The sequence below is a fragment of the Python bivittatus genome, unplaced genomic scaffold, assembly GCF_059951505.1.
Source record: "Python bivittatus isolate LINGU-HERP-01145 unplaced genomic scaffold, Pbiv_v1 ctg000330_np1212, whole genome shotgun sequence".
Lineage (NCBI taxonomy): Eukaryota > Metazoa > Chordata > Lepidosauria > Squamata > Pythonidae > Python > Python bivittatus.
In genome coordinates, this window is record NW_028277058.1 from 23,090,695 (window position 1) to 23,105,231 (window position 14,537).

At 39.3% G+C, this 14,537-nt stretch overlaps 1 protein-coding gene across 3 annotated transcripts in view; it reads right to left on the bottom strand.

The window, feature by feature from the left end:
• NAP1L1 (nucleosome assembly protein 1 like 1) overlaps positions 1-8,612 on the bottom strand; it is a 34,730-nt gene extending 26,118 nt beyond the window's left edge. For 2 of the 3 annotated variants that reach the window (XM_088141831.1, XM_088141829.1), the window contains exon 1: positions 8,459-8,612. The gene's annotated coding sequence lies outside the window, so the exon portion shown is untranslated. Of the gene's footprint in view, positions 1-8,048; positions 8,200-8,458 lie in introns of those variants that run through there. The other variant, XM_088141830.1, reaches the window with a different exon arrangement.
• Positions 8,613-14,537: the final 5,925 nt, after the last annotated feature.

Below are 14,537 nucleotides of genomic sequence, written 5' to 3' on the forward strand. Positions count from 1 at the left end.
AGGAGACTTCTTGAATGGCTTCTCTGGAATCTATTTGACAGCTTTAGTGGAAGACCTGGTCTTGACTGGTAATCAAACTGATTTTAGCAAATCGTCCAAAAGTCTCTATACTTCAGCTATTTTGAGTGAGATATGTTCCATTTTGCTTCTTTCTTTGCTACCCCTGTGACTGCCTTTTCAGAGGTTCCTCAAACACAACCTTTCCACATAAAAATATATGCATGACATTGTTTCATACCCATATGTTAAAAAAAATTGTATAATAGTGTTATAGAACTACATATCATTAGATTCAAACACCTCCAAATTTTGCTTCAAACACAGAAGTATCTGCATACACAATACAAAGCCTCCTGTATAGCATTTCATTTCACCTGAAAGAATTACATAAGATCACTGTCTAAATAGTACATAATGAGACGATAAAAATTCTGATGTCTCCAAACAATTCCAGTTTTCAGTATAAAATCTCTGCAAAAATGTTTATGAAGTTTGATAGTATCTACAAAGTGTTCCTCTATTCATTAAATTTGGAACCATAAGCAACAGCTAAAAGCCATGCTGAAATGTTCTTTTTTTCTGAATAGTGTAGCATAAATTCTATATTAAATTTGCATCACATGCAGAAGTGCAGGCTTCCTGAATAAAGTACAAAATTTAAACTAAGCACTTTTGGAACCAATGAAACTTTCATTCTATACCTCAAAGCTGTATGCATAAAACCAAATATCAGTTATACAACATTTATTACAGTCTATGACCAGTCATATTGAAAATAACCAAAGAAAAAAAATATTTTACAATACAACAGAATGTGTTTAAAGAAAAAAAAAGCCTAATATAAATAAAGTACAAGACACCAATACTATTTTAATTTTTATTACTGAATATAATGGTGAGTTAACACCAGTTGCAGCAATGATGACAATCATTGTCTTAAAAAAAAACACCAACCTTAATCTTGCATATTATGGTTAAAGACTGAATACTGTAACAGAAACTGTTGACAACTTTAAAAGACACCCATTTAATTTTATTTTCCTATTGACATTGAAGAATTTTCTATGAATGGAATTCAAGAAACCAAAAACACACATTCATTAATCTAAAGGAAAGTTTTTTGTTTTTTTTAATTCAATTGCATCCGGTTCTTGAAGACTGCCTGGACAAGTCCCTGCAGTTTTCTTGGCAAGGTTTTTCAGAAGTGGGTTGCCACTGCCTCCTTCCTAGGGCTAAGAGAAAGTGACTGGTTCAAGGTCACCCAGCTGGCTTTATGCCTAGGCAAGACTAGAACTCACAGTCTCGTGGTTTCTAGCCTGATGCCTTAACCGGTACACCAAACTGGCTCTCAAAGGAAAGTAACATGATGTAAAACCAGGCTGCCTGAACAGTCTACCACTTGTTGCAGAAGATTCATTTTCAGAAAATGATGATGCACCCCAAGAATGGCCAAATGTGCACATTTTGAAAGAAAAACATGGCATTCCAAAAAACAGTGGAAAATTCCAGAATCTGAACATGGAATTTTGCATATACCTAGGAGCTGATAGATATAACAAAAGAGAACGAGGATGCTCTGCAGTGAGATGGGCGGTGACAAATCTGAAATATAACTAAATAAAAAATAAATAAATGCTGTTGCTGATTTTTTAATTCAGGGAAAAATGAGGTATTCATGGGGGGTATTGCTTCAAGTATTTGCTTTATGAACAATGTACCTCGATTTAAGAGAGGATGAGTATGGCAACAAAATCTGCTACTCCAGTTCAGTTTCTGCATATTATCCAGTCTATCTTCCTACATTGCACATGAAGTCATTTAATCTTTCATTGAATTCTTCAGCAAAAAGAGTAGCAGTGAGATTCAAGATACCTTAATCCAAGATACTAGAACTCTCTATCTTGCCGGAGCAGGCAACAGCACATGATGACAATACCAGACCTTACACTGAAGTACTCCTTGGCTATGTCATTTTTAGCTGGATATTTAAAGTAGCATAAAGGTTAATCTCAAAGTTCAAATGTTAATTTCATAAGTCAATTGTGGAGAACAGTTGCAGAAGCATTTGTCTTAATGGAAATATGTGTTAACAATGATGTAATATAAAAGCAATTTACAACAAGCAGTCAGATACAGAAAGACCTGGCTTCAACCTGCTTCTCAATTGAGAAAAATGCCTTCATATAGGTCTGGTGTACCAGTTGTATTCCTTCCTGAGCTAACTGGATTTGGTAACAGTTGTTCACACCTTGGATTATGTTATATCTGCCGTAGATGCCTACCACTTACCAGTCAAAATCTAAATGGCTTTAGGGCCTGAGTATCTAGGAAACTGGCTCTCATATTACCAACATGTTAATATTGGCAGAAGTCTCTTAAAGATGCCCCCATTGTCAGAGGCTCATCTTTCTGGCACACAAGGGAAGCCTTTCTGTTGCACTGCTCCTCAGCAATGGAATGTATTCTATCAAAAATTGGGTTTGGTCCCCACCAACTCAATGTTGAGGAAATTTGTAAAGATACTACTTTTTTGCCAGGTTTGTAACTATTAGTTTAAGAGTTTTATTGTTGATTTTAATCTGTATTTTTAATATATATTAGTTTAAAATTTGTTAGCCACCTTGATTGTCAGACAGATAGGATGTAAATCAAATAAATTAATAACTATATGCATATCAGTTAACCACTTGCTGTCTTAACCTACTCCTCTCCATTCTAGTAAATTCAGCTGACCACTTTTATTATTCTTTACTTTGTGTTAAAGCATAAAATAGTTGTCAGAAGATTCTTGATAACACATGGGTATTGTCCAATGTGTACTGCCTATGAGAAGCTGTTCCTGACATATTGTACATTTCCCCTAGCATTCTTTCAAAAAAAAGAAGAGACTGACTGAACGCAGCAAAGTGCCTTCAAAAGCAATTCCACTTAAAAACAAAACAAAACTGTGTTTTATATATATCTTCATCCTAAGTCTTTGCAAATCTTAACATTATTACATGGTTGTCTTCTATTAAAAAAACCGATCTTGATAAAAGTTTTTTTTAGAAAGAAATATGTGTTGATCTATTCCGAACAATGAAATTCAGAACTTGTCATTGCTGTTAACTTCTATTTGATTAAGTAGTTAATTCAATTATGCACAAATCCCTATTCTTAGTTCTGAAGTTTAAAACAAGTCATCTGTACATTTTCTCCTGCAGAGAATCTCAGCAAAAAAGTTTTTTTTTCTAAGTACTGTATAGTACAGAGTCTAGAAAGATATTAGAATCATGATGAATAAAACTACCAGAATGCATAAGTGACTACACATTTGTTCAACCCATTCAAACTCACTAGGTCCAAAGTTGTTTGAAGAGACTATTAATGCAACTTGTAATGCTGAAATATATCAGTTTGCCATCAAGTAATAATTTATATAACAACACATCATGACAATCCAAATTATATATGCCCTTAGGTAAGCTTTTATTATATTCCAAATGGACTTTTACCAATTATCTTTGATTGGTACAAAGCTGACAGGAAAAAAAAATGTAGAGTCCCAAACATATCATTTTTAATCTCTCGCATTCTTTTTAATAAAAACACTTCAAATTCTTTTACAGAATTGTCTCTTAGCCAAAAGGTGTATCATTTAAGCTTCAAACAGCAGAGCAAATTATTGTTAAAGTATCCGTTTCTATAGCTTCAGGGTATTTTTATTATATAATTGGTCTGACCCATTTAAAAAACTAGGAAGATATCTGTCTCTTGGCTTAAGATTTATACTCATAGCTATAACATTAAAATCTCTTTTGAGTTACTCTTCGCTCCTGGGTTGGATATTATTGATCAAGTAAAAAAAGAAAAAGAAACAACACAAAGGAAATAACACCTGGTTTCATGCCACAGAAAATCTTGAAGAATAACTTTCATGTATGAAATCCTCCTAAACCCGCATAGCCAAACCCACATTCTAGGATCCTACCCCTAGCAGACATATCAATGTAGATGTAGTTATTCTCTTTGGGAAAAGAATAAACAGATAGATCATTAATAGTAATATTTAGCTAATTCCTGCACCCTAACATTTTTTCCTAAATATTCAAGAGAACATACTCTGAAGAAAAAGGTATCAAATATTCCTTTTTCTAGGAAAATATTCCACAAAAACCGTATTATTCCCAACAGATTCTAGTAATTCAATTTCTAAACGTTTTCCTCAAAATGTTAAAATTATGCTACTCTGTAAACAGAAAATATCTGCCCAACCTGCGCAACTTTAAGATGGGGACTTCAACTCCCAGAATTCCCTAGCTAGCATGGTCATTGCTAAGAATTCTGGGAGTTGAAACCCACATATCTCAAAAGTTGCCTAGGTTTGGAAACACTGCTAACAAGAATCTTAAGAGCTTAAACAGAGGGGGGCTGCATAAGAACAAGGAGACTATAGCAGCTCTGACTATAGTCAGGGTTCAGAATTTGATAGTTTTATTTTTCAACAAATGTTGAGCATGTTATACAATATTATAGGAACCAGAACTTCAGTGAAACAAGATTCTCCTTTCATCTAGTTTATCTGTGAGATAAATATTTCCATGAAATTTAACTTTCATGTAAGGACTCAATTCTGCAAATTCCATGAAGAGTTTTGCCAAGTCATAAAACAAAAAAAGAACCGCCCTCCCCACCCCCAATCACATATATGCTAAGAAATCTGAACAAAAATGACTGAGAAAAGGATCCCAGAATTACGGCAAACAGAAAAATGATACATCAATCTAGTTTTCAGCCATTGAGGAGAAAATCCATATTAGGCATTCTTAAGCAAGCAATCAAAAATAGAACTGTCAGTATCATTACACTGACATACATCTATGGTACTACAATGCTTGGAATAATACCGTGTGCAATAATGGCCAGTGCACTTTAAAATGAGGTGCTTTAGAGTTGGAAAAGGTTTGGCTATCTATTCCTTGATATCAGTTATTAGAGGAAAGAAGTATAAAGGTGGTATTGCACTCATTTCTTTCTCAGTTTGCCATAGACATCTGGTTGTCCAATGCAGGAACAGAATACAGACTTTAAGATGGGACTAGTGTTATTCAACAAAGCTCTTACATTCACCACTGGAATAGCATCCACGTGTTGAAGGATCTATCTGCTCAATGTATCAACATCCACTTCAATGTCTTTTGTGTCACAACAATATTGGGAAAGGAGGTCTATGAACTATAGACATTCCAGACGTCTTGGTTGCTCTATTTAATGCTTCAGAAGAGAAGAATGCAAAGGGTTAGGATCTAATTTGTCCACCAGTGTTTCAAACATAACTGCCTGTTTCTAAAGAGCAACCACTGTCCCCAAGAAAGAATAATGTGTACATTCCACCTGGGTATTCCAGTTATGTTTTGCTGACCACCAGGGCAATACAGATCAATTATACAAACACTATTAAATAACCTTCATGTTAAGTGCTACCTCACAGGTAATACTGAAAACATGGAAAGCCAGAGCAGTACACAACCAAACACACACACAAAAAAGTTTCTCAGCTCTATTTTTAGTAGATACTGATACAAATTTTGGTCATGATTAATACTTGTACTTAAATATTAAATATAAACTGATTTGCAGTGATGTTTTAAAAGCCTACACCAGGCCTACCCAACTTGTGGAGGTGAAAGGGCCACACTGATAAATTAAAAATAATCATGGGTTGCAAAGGAATAGCTGTTCAGTGGCTAGCAAAGCAATGACAACAAAAGGGTTGGAAGCATTGGTGCCACTTGGCAATGTGTCTTAAAGGGCAGTAGCAGCAATGATGGATCCTTCCTGGTGGCTGCGATGTTTGGCAGCAGCTAATTTATTGAATTTTTAAAAAATGCCAGTGGACTACATAAGGCTGTTTGGTGGGTCACATGCAGCCCATAGGCCATATGTTGTACAGGCCTGGCCTATGCATATCCTAAAGCATTAAGTCTGAACTTCAGGAAATCTCAAGTGATCAACCTTGCAATTTATTTCCTTATTATCTGAACTGCAAGCCATAACTAATATCAAGTTTATACAGGTAGTCCTCACTTAATAACTGGGACCAGCATTTCTGTCGCTCAGTGACACAGTCATAAAGTGCAACATCACATGACAGCACTGACGTACAACAGTTGTTAGGTGAATCCCACACAATCAGTGTCCCACAGTCACATGATAGCTATTTGCAGTACTCCTGCCGGCTTCCCCATTCCCCATTGACTTTGTCGGAAGCCAGCAGTGAAGGTTGCAAATGGCAATCACATGGGGACATTGCAATGTCATAATTATGAACCGGCTGCCAAGCGCCCGAATCACAATCACGTGACTGTGGGGACACTACAAAAGCCGCAATTACAATGACCCATTGTAAGTCATCCTTGTTCAGCATTGTCATAACTTCGAACAGTTGCTAAATGAGTGGTTGTTCAACAAGGACTACCTAAGTTACTAAATACAATTGAAATAAGCCTCAGTTAAGATTCTCCAAGGGGGGGACTACTTGTAAGGGGGGGATTGTAAGGGGGGGGACTTTTCCTGGTTCAAAACAGCAACAGACCATCTTTCCTGGAAAGATGCAAAATGCAATTCAATATATCTGGAAAGTTCCAGTTCAATAAAGAAAGGTAGATTAAATAATGCTTATATTCACATGGCAGTACAACATACTCTTGAGCCAAAATTCCCTTAATATCACTTGTATACATTACTGCTAGGCCCAAAGTGTTTTATAATTTTGCACATGCATCTTCAGATACATTAATATCACTTCAATTTTACAGAAGAGTAGCCAGAAGAAGGAACTTGCCAGGAGCATCCAACCATTTATAAGAAATACTGCTATAGATTTTGTAACCATTAGGTTTATGTCTCAAAATTTAACATTAATATTAATAAACAACACCCACATATGTAATACGCAGCCAAGAATCCTATTTTTGACATTTAAAATCTTTTTGTGAAAATGTTTCTAACCTTTACATTGGCCAACAAAAAATATGTTTGAACTGGAAACCCACGAAAAATTTCAAGCCAATTTTAAAGCCAAATTTGCTTACCACATCAGAGAATGGAGAAAATCACTGCCATCTATACCCTTTCTAGATATTAAATAGTACATTAAAACAAACATCCAAGTCTTGTGTATATGCATTCTGCAGCTACCTTTCCTATTACAATCATATTCTACTACCTTAGGCCTTCTCCTAATTCATATTCAAAACTCACCATTATCCATTTTATAAAACAGACTTATCTTTTAATCTTGTACTGAAATGGTATATCTCATTATCTTATACATCTTTGGCTGCCACATCAAAAAGAAAATAGTGGTAATACATCTACCGTGTGTCCCACCTCTAATTAAATACAACCCAAGTGTAAAGATCTGGCTACCCACCGAAAAACAATGAAGCAGGAAACAGTATTTCACTTTAATCTTGCTTTACACTGCCCTGCCCTAATAAACCATGTGGCCAATATCATGAAGCATGTTCACTAAAATGCAAGCCACCCCAACAGTTAACCTGCTGCTGTCTAAAACACAGTCCTGGCACTACCTCAAAAGTAACGAAGTACATTTAGAATACGTATTAAATCAATCCACTGAGTCAGAAAATTGTTACACCTACTGGCCCCTAAAAATGAGCAACACACTTTTTTTTCTCCTCCCTCTTAATATCCACAGCCGTTCACTATTTAGCCTTTTGATCTCCAAATGCATTCTCGCTGTGCAAAAGGAGGGGAAGTGGAGATTACTAGGCGAACTACCTTTAGCGGGGGGGGGGATTATAAAATAGCGTAAAGTTCTCGCCAAACCGATTATTCCCTCTCAGGGAAACACACGACTGATAGACTAAAACCTTCCCGCCGCAACGCGAACCCTCCCCAAATTGCCCACACCCAGACTCTCCCGGGGCCCGCTACCAAAATTGACTGCCTCTTTCGATCCCCCTTTCCCAACCCCCATCGCGGCAAAGCCTATTTACGTTTCAGCCCCGGTAGGAGGCTTTAATCCACGCAGCGCCACTTACAGGTCAGCGACTCTGGGGCGAAAGGCGCCGGAGGCGGCCCAGACCTGCCTGTTCCCCACGTGCTTGCCTGTGCTTCAGCCGGCCAGACTAGGCCCGGCCAAGCCAAGCCAAGCCAGATCGAGCCGCCCAGCAAAGTGCCTCGCCCCAAGGCGAAAGTGATGAGGGCGGAGGGAGAAAAATGGCTTTTGCACCCTCGCTCGCGCGCGCGCGCAGTCTCCCACTCGAGCAACCACCGCTCCGAAGTGAGGCACAATTCCCACAAGACCAACGGCCAAGGAGGGCACCGCCTCAACCCGCTTTCTCCCCCTCCTCGATGCCTTTTGAACGCGAGGTTCCCTGCAACTGGTGGGCCGAGATCGCTGGTCTGTGATCTTCACGGTCCCACCCTGGGAGCCACGCGTCTCGGTTACCTGCGCGAGGCCGGATCTCGCAGTGACTCAGGACTGAGGAAGAAGCGTCGCGCAGCCGGCGGTAAAAAGACCCAAGCTCCCGCCGCTAGCGCTCATATAGAATTAACGTCACTACGTAACCCCCTTTCCACCGCCTCTCTTTCCCGCGCGCCTCGGTCTCCAGGCAACCTCGGGAGCGCGCCTGCCTTGGAATGGCTAAATTGCTGCCTAGTGACAAATAAGGGATCCTCTCCCTCTCTCCCTCCCTCCCTCTCTCTCTCCCGCCAATCAACCCGCCAACTATCAACCCTGGCGGCTGCCTAGGCGCTCCGCGGTTAGGCCACGTGCTCCCTGATTCTCTGTGATAAACAGCGCGTGTAGAGATAGGAAAGGAGGATGCTCACGCTGGGTGTGTATTTGAATGAGGCACAGCAGATTATCCCTTTTCTGAACCAGACACTTCCAGATTATCCCTCTTCTATTTCTGCATAACTGAATGTTTGGTGTTATTATTATCAGTACATGATTACTGTAGATTGTTATTCATAGGAATGTTACCGTTTCAGTGCAGTTCAGTTTATAAATTGTGGTTCTGGCTGTTTTAATTTTGTATTATATTTAACTAAATTGCATTTAATTGCTGTGTTCTGTTGTTTCAGTATATATTCACATCAGCCTTCTATTATGTGGAACACCCTGAATGTACTGGACTACATCATCCATCTAGCCATCAGTTCAAATCGTCCCATGCCACTGGGCAACGATGCAGGCTGTAGTCCAAAGCATCTGGAAAGAGCTGGGTCCTCACAACATCTATAATAAATCTTACGATGATTTCGGTACTGTATAAGGGGACAGATGTTACAAAGAATTTCTCATTTGACACAGAGGAAACAATAGATAAAGGAATAGGAATAGATTCATGTTAGCAGCTTAACTACAGTGCATTGTGGGATTATGTGAAAGATCTAACACAATGTTTCTCAGCCTCACCAACTTTAAGACATGTGGACTTCAACTCCCAGAATTCCCTAGCCAGCATGCTAGGCTGTGTTGTGCAGAAGCACAAGAGAAAGGATTGACTCATTTGAAAGAGCAGAGACCTTTAGATTATTTAGGGCACTGTTGTCCAAACTTGGCCACTTTAAGATGAGTGGACTTCAACTCCCAGAATTCCCCAGCCAGCCATGCTGTCTGGGGAATTCTGGGAGTTGAAGTCCACTCATCTTAAAGTGGCCAAGTTTGAACAACACTGATTTAGGGTGATGGAACTGGAGGAGCAAAAGTAATAAGTGGGATACAGGGGATACAGTATAAGGGTCAAGAAGGAATGAGATGTAAAGGTTTGAAGAGCTTTGAAAATAAACCTGGGGTAAACAGGAAGATAGTGGAGGGTGTTAAGGCATGTTGCATGATGAAAGCTATAAGAGGTATGAGTAATGATGTGGCAGCAGAGTAGAGTACTAGATAGATGTAATGGGATCAAGGTGACATAGCGGCAGGCAATAAATATATGACAATCAAATATTGTATCAGTGGTGTCTATTGCAAAAGGCAATGATGCCAAAATGATAATACGTGCAGAGTGATATCATCATATAAATTTAGCGATTGTGTATTTGCATCCCAACATGTAACAATTATGTAAGTTCTGGCATTTGTGTGACAATATAAGTTTTGTCATTTGTCTCCCTGTGGATACCCATGCTTCATATCTTCAGTTACTATCATAAATGACATTTATATATACTACAAATTGTCTGCAGTAAAATTAGTCTCTCTGTTCTTTTATACACCCTGACCAGGAAACTCTTTGGCATGACCAAAAATCTGCTTGTACTTAAAATGTACATTTCTCCACATTTAATGCTGACTCTTCACAACCCATGACTCAGCCTTTTGTTAAATCAGAATCACCTAGGAATTATATGATCTGGTCCTCTTAGATTCCTGATTGGTCAGTTTGTATTAGTTCCCCACCAATCTTGCTGAGTTGCCATCCCCCCATCAGAATATCTTTGTGAAATCTTCCTCTGTAAAAACTGGACTCTGCCCTGCTGGAAAATTCCAAGTTTCCTCTAAAGCTACTCTTTTGAGCAATTCTTCATTCTCAGAATTCCTGCTAAGTAAATTTTAGTTAGCAAACTCTGTGTTTCATTTTAGGAGGAGAGCCTTTTCTACCATCACTCTCGCCCTGGGTCTTGCTCCCCCAATGGTGAGGTTGCCCCCTACTCTTCTGGCCTTTCAGAAGAGCTTTAAGACCTGGCTCTGCCAACTAGCTTGGGGATCCAATGGGGGCTCCCAACACTGGGGTGGTGGCGCCTTGAGGATGATCTCTCCATCTTTTAACTTTGTACTCTTTTAATGTGCTTTCTAGTTTTTAAATGTTTTTATATTTTTTACCTGTGAGCTGCCTAGAGTCACTGATAGTGAGATGGGCAATGTATAAATGGCAATCACGTGGGGACCCTGCAATGTCATAATTATGAGCCAGCTGCCAAGCGCTTGAATCACAATCTTGTGATTGTGGGGGCGCCACGATGGCTGCAACTACAATGACCAGTTGTAAATCACCCTTGTTCAGTGCTGTCGTAACTTTGAACAGTCGCTGAATGGGTGGTATAAATTTGATTTATAAATAAATAAAGTGGATACGTATTTGGTGAAAAAAATCATTCTCATGAATGTTTCTCATCAAATTGGACAGTGATATCAAGTATCATATCCACCAGGATCAGTAATGGTCCTCTCCCCTTCAAATTTTCTTTAAGGATATGGATGAAAAGGTGGAGGAAATTTGCAAATATTACAAAATTTGGTGAGAACACTAATACCTTAGAGGACAAATACATTGAAAATGGTCTTGATATGTTGGCAAAATAGGCTGAGAGTAACAGAATGAAATTTAACAGATACAAGTGCTAAGTTTTTCACCTGGGAAACAAAAATCAAATTTGTAAGTATAGGATAAAAGATACTTTGCTTGTTAATCGTACTTGCAAAAAAGATCTTGGAATTACAAATTGAATATGAATAAATGGTATGATGAGAACCAATTGGTGTAGCGGTTAAGGCACCAGGCTAGAACCCAGAAGACTGTGAATTCTATTCCTGCCTTAGGCACGAAGCCAGCTGGATGACCTAGGGCCAGTCACTCTCTCTCAGCTCTAGGAAGGAGGCAATAGCAAACCATTTCTGAAATCTTGCCAAGAAAACTGCAGGGACTTGCCCAGGCAGTTGCCAGGAGTCAACTGACTTGAAGGCATCAAAAAAAAAAAAAAGTAAGATATAGAAAGGAAGACAAATGCAAGTTTAGGTGGCATCTTCCATCTTTACTCCTAGACGGGGCTGCACTTCCCCATTGAGGAGTGGTGCTCAGTCTGGGGGTCCACATGGATTCACAGTTCTGGTGGAAGAGGAAGTGGTAGTGTGCCCAAAACAGACTTTGCACAACTCTATCTGGTGCACCAGTTGCACCCCTTCCTGGATCAGGCAGTCCTCCAGACAGTCACTCATGCCCTTGTCACCTCATGGCTTGACTGTTGCAACATGCTCTATATGTCCTTGTCCTTGAAGACCACTTAGAAGCTGCAACTGGTCCAGAACGTAGCAGTGTGAACAGTGGTACCCCTGCTTTGTGAGATGCACAGGTTGCCATTTTGCTTCTGGGTGAGATTCAAGGTGCTGGTTATCACAAGCCCTACATAGCATGCAGCCTGGTTATTTGAGGGACTGCCTTTCTCCTGGTCCCCTCAATCAAACTATGTCATCTTTCAGGACTTAGGAAGTGCACTTTCTTTGTCACAGCACCTGTCCTCTGGAGTGAGGTCCCCCTGAGATCTGATTGGCTCCCACCTTCTGGAAGGCCTTAAAGAGCTGGCTGTTCTCGCAGGCCATTAGGTAGGGTGGTTGGCAACTTACATTCATTATTTGATATCCAACACTCTGGAATGAAGAGAGATCAGGAAAAGAAGTGCTTCTTCTGTGTGGTCTTAGATGTTAGTCTCTTGACCATCTTCATTGCTCTTCTCTCAATCTAGTCCAGTTTCTCCAAAACTCTAACAGGGGGTTAGAGTCATTTGACATTCGTTATATATGTTTGGATGTGAGTTGTCTGGATTATTGTTTTATTAATTCCTGTGTGGTATTCTTTTATTGTATTTTTATTGTTTTATTTTTATATTGTGAGCCACCCAGGGTCACTTTGGAGTTGGGAGGCATTGAAATTTACATTAATAAGACAAGGAGGAAGACGAAGGGGAGGGGGGAGGGAGGAAGGGAAGAAGGATTATTCCCAGATCAGAGAAAATAATTGTTCCATTCTAGTTTGGTCAGATTCCAAATACAGTGCCCTGTTCTGGGATCCACATTTTAAAAAGTTTCTCCAGTTTTGGAGAAACTGGACTAGATTGAGAGAAGAGCAATGAAGATGGTCAAGAGACTAACATCTAAGACCACACAGAAGAAGCACTTCTTTTCCTGATCTCTCTTCATTCCAGAGTGTTGGATATCAAATAATGAATTTAAGTTACCAGAAGGCGGATTCCAACTGGTTGTTTAAAAACTTGGTAAAAGTATGAACAACTTGATAATAGAACAAATTATGCAGAGACTTTATTGGATGTGTTACTGTGCAGATACTACACAGTCATCTGTTTGGGATGATTTAATTTTGATTCCTGCATTGAGCAGGCAGTTGACTTGATGACCTAAATGCCCTCTTCCAATTTTATGATTCCACATTGAAAGTGCTCACATTTTTGCACCTTAGCCCATTTTCTCTTCATTCCTTCTGAACACAATCTTTCTGCATATAGTTATGCTTCAAGATGAGCTCTGTTATCATAACAATATTTCTGAATTTTTAAAGAATGAAAGCTACTGTTTTCAGTGCAACCTTTAACAACAGGATTCCTGAAATCAGCTAAGGAAGATTAATGTGTAAAAGAATTGTCCCTGGAGAGCAGTGATTCAGACAATATCTGTTAAAATGTCTGCAATTCCTTAGCAGACCTGTTTGTCTTCTCAGAAATGATGTCTTATCAGCACACAGGAACCATGTTCTTGTTATTTTACTAAAGAATGCTTCTTTCGGGTAGATTGCCCATTCATGAACACATGAAAGATATTTTTTTCTTCTAAAACCAAACAGTGAAAAGATAGGAAGCTAAAGTAGTTTTGAAATACCATTTGAAATTCCATAATTCCTGTTTAAAAAATAAAATAATTTAAGATGCATGCATGTGTATATAAATTACTTGCAAAGCATGCTTAAATCACTTTTGGCAATCCAAGGAAGGAAAGAGGAAGATAGGGAAGATGGAGGTACAACTCTCTTCATTGCAGATATCAAACTACCTTTCAATTTAAAACAAAAGCAAAGCACTACGGCACTTCTACATCTTCGTATTTTTATGCTTCTGAATCTTTCTGCCTCTATGGATTATCCCTGTTAAGAGAGAAAATGATAAAAGGGAGATGACATCATGATGATGATGATGATGATGATATTGGTAGATTTGGAGTTTTGTACATGATATGCAAAGGGCCTTAGGAGGTTTTCATGACTTAGCTAGAGTGGATTTAGATATGGTTTTCCATTCTAAAAGCCCCCTGCTTCATGGGGTGCTTCAGGGCTCAATACTCTCTCCTCTCCAGTTTAACATCTGCATGAAGCTGCTGGGTGAGGTCATTAAGCAGCATGGGGTGCAGTATCATCAGTATGCTGATGTTCAGCTGTGCATTTCTATTCCAGGCCAACCAAGCAATGCTGAGGAGGTTTTGTCTTTAAGTCTGGAAGTTGTGGGAGTCTGGATGGCAAATACTGTAGATCAGACTACAGCTCAACCCAGACAAGACTGAATAGCCTTGGGTTTTAAGGCCTCCTGGACCTGGTGATCTTCCATACTTAGTTTGGATGGGGTTGCATTACCCCAAACAGAACAAGTGTGCAGTTTGGGGGTCCTCCTGGAGTCGTGGCTCCTGTTACAGAAGCAGATGGCTGGGAAGGCTTTTATACAACCATGTTGGGTGCAAATTGCACCCTTTCTTGGGTGAGGAGACTCTGTGCATGGTTCTTCATGTTTTAATCATTGCCCAA